This window comes from Odontomachus brunneus, unplaced genomic scaffold (assembly GCF_010583005.1).
Source record: "Odontomachus brunneus isolate Ranch 3 - 2012 unplaced genomic scaffold, Obru_v1 Obru_scaffold_299, whole genome shotgun sequence".
NCBI lineage: Eukaryota > Metazoa > Arthropoda > Insecta > Hymenoptera > Formicidae > Odontomachus > Odontomachus brunneus.
Genome location: NW_022639749.1, coordinates 127256 through 130704, shown reverse-complemented (window position 1 = coordinate 130704; position 3449 = coordinate 127256).

The window sequence follows — 3449 nt, the reverse complement described above, 5'->3', positions numbered from 1 at the left end:
TAATAGCGAATTCGGTTGCTTGCACTAGTGTGCACTGAGTGCGCACTAAGGCTTGTTCATAGTATGTTATTATATTTAAAGATTGTCTTAAATAATTCTCAAATAAATTCTCAAATATTTTTAACCATAATATGATATGTATAACATCCGTACGAATCATTTTATTAGCTAAAATGTTCTTAAATATGTATTTAAGACACGATCTTAAATATAAGAATGTACTGTAAACAAGCCTTAATGCGCACTCAGTGCGCACTAGTGCAAGCTACCGAATTCGCTATTAGTTAGAGTTGGGTGTATATCAGTTGGATACGGGGCAATTGGACACAGTCCAATCACAAGTCGCTGTTCCAAGGGACCCTACAAATGTCTCTAATCACACGGTGCTGTGATTGGCTGTGTCCAAATGCACCGTGTCCAAGTGCACCGCTCCCGTTAGAGTTAGCTAAAGTAGCATAGCGGATAACGTGAGCATCAGGTAGTTGATTTTCAAACAATGTTAGTTATTAATAAGTTTAATCTCATATAGAATGTTTATACCGAACGTTTAATACGTGTACCAATCAGTAATTTTATGTTAAATTATTTTAATTTCGGCGATATATGTAAACAACGTGATATTGAAGTAGTGCAATATTGATTAGAAAGCTGTGACGTATTAATTGAATATATTGTATCGCCGAAATTAAAATAATTAGATATAAAGTTACTAATTGATACGCGTATTAAACGTTCGGTATAAACATTCTATATGAGATTAAACTTATTAAACTTATTAATAACTAACATTTTTTGAAAATCAACTACCTGATGCTCATGTTATTCGCTATGCTACTCTAGCTAGCTCTAACTAATGACTCTTGCACACAGGACGCGCGGTAATGCTTGCCGCGCGGCGGTAGTTCGTGCAACAGCCAATCAATATGCTGCTTTCCGTAATAATCTTCTAGCTCTTACGGAAAAACAACATATTGATTGGCTGTCGCGCGGACTTTCGCCGCGCGGCAAGCATTACCGCGTCCTGTGTGAAGGAGCCATAACTCTACTCAAGCATCGGAAAGCAATACTGAGTTGTCTTAAACCATGAAGATACTATATGATTGTGCCTATTACACTTTTCGACTTTTCTAGTGTAACTACCTCGTACTCGATTTAACGAAAACACCCATTGTTACACAAAACTAGTTTATTAGTTACATATTATCTTACAAGATATATTAGATAATAGATTTGTTCGCGTCGCATGCCTCAACGTGCTCCTACTCGCTCGCTCTGATTGGTTTACGTCATCACGCGGACCAATCAGAGTGCGTTGGAGCGAGTAGGAGCACGTTGGGGCATGCGACGCAAACAAACCTAATATGTAACCAATAAACTGATTTTGTATAAAGGCCAAATCACACTAGCAATTGACGATTGACGATTGATGATTAAAGATTAGATTTTGACGATTCAACAAGCTTCAACCTTGGCTTGCTTTGTTCCAATTGGTCAAGTTCCAATTTTCAATCGCCAATCATCAATCGCCAATCACTAGTGTGATTTGGCCTTTAAGAGCGTATCCCGTTTAATGCGATTGGACACAGTTCGATTGGACACTGTGCGATTGGACACCATGCGATTGGATACAGCTCGATTGGACACCGCGTATTTGGACACCACAAAATTGGCACATTGCACGATTGGACACCATAAAATTAACAGACTACTCGATTTGACACTACACGATTGGACACCGCCTAGTTGGCACACTGCACGATTGGACACGGTAAGATTGACGCACTGCTCGATTGGACACCGTTCGATTGGTCACCGCTGGATTGGACTACTGTACGATTGGACTACAGACTTCTATATACTACTAGACTGCTAACTTCGACTCAGCCCTGGCGAAAATGAGACGTTCCACGAAGTATTAAAGAAGTGTAAACAAGTAGAATTTACATTTCTTAGATACTTCATTCACTCTCCTTATAGAAATATCATACTAAGAATTATTGATAATTACTTATTTTCAGTATTAAAAATACTGGATAATAAGTAATTGTCAATGATTCTTAGTATGATATTTCTATAAGGGACTACTATGTCTCTGCAACATTGCATTCTGATAATAAAAGAAACTTTAATTTGAAGCACAAAAAAAATACTTTTAATATAAGAAAATTATTTAGATTTATAAAATTTAATTTGAAACACAAAAAAGATACTTTTAATATAAGAAAATAATTTATTTAGATTTCTAAAATAATTTACTCGTATTTTATTTACTTTTAAAACAAGCGAATATTTATTTAAACACAGTTTTTACATTTAAAAAAACTAATTTTCTTCTTGTATAAGGAAATCATTTGCTTATTCTTAAATATAATGTTACGTCCGACGTAACTTCTCTTTAATTCGATCAAGCGCACCTTCTGTTACCACCAGGAATGCAATAAATGCCCTGGGTGGTCGATGAACAATGGATTGATAATAAGGTGTCAAAATCTAACTATTGATTATTACTCACATGTCGTGAGAAGCATCTTTCCCCTTCTACTAAAAGGTGGTGAGAACTCACGCGGGGGTATCTCGCCATCTGCCTATAAAAACGGGTGCGACTGCCCACACACCTCTAGAGACAAGAAGTCAGACTAGAAGTCAGATAAGACAAACAGTCAGTCATTCAGCCAGTCAATCAATCAGACAATCAATCAATCAATTAAAAATCATCACACAAACAATATACATAACAATTGGATCACTAAGATAAAACATTAAAAATCGTAAATAAGTTATTGGATAGATAAAGGTTTGTTTTCCTAACATATCCCCTGACCTAAGCGTCGTGTTACACTTTACTCATATTCCCAAACCTTCACCAACCTCTTAAGTCCGATCCTAAGCTCTTCAGTCTCTCTGAAACTACAGTATGAGAAGGACTTCAAAATAATTTAAAATTACTTAAAAGAATCAAAACAAAACCAGAATCAGTAAGTAAAATCATTATTTTATACACACATACGTTTACATATTTACTCACTTACAATCACACGAACTTGTCCATCCCGGGGTAAAGTGGTTAAATCCATTGACCCAAAAAGGACAATAAACACGTTTTAAAAAAACAACTAAGACGTAACAATAGATATTTTAAATCAAAGAAACCATTCTTTTTATTTAAAAATTCATAATTTTACAGCTTATTTTACAAATTTAAAAAAATATTTCTTTATATTTATTACTTATTCTCTAAAATCTAACAAATATTTTTTTAAGTTAAGAAATTATATTTAACATAATATATTTCTTTGATTTAAAAATTTTTTTTAGTGTATATTACCAATTTAAATTTCGATTTTCTTATTTCTTAATTAATTTAATAAATAATTATATTTATTTTTTTTATGTGTAATATTTATAGTAATATTTACAAAATATTACTACAAATTTTGTTCACAATAAAC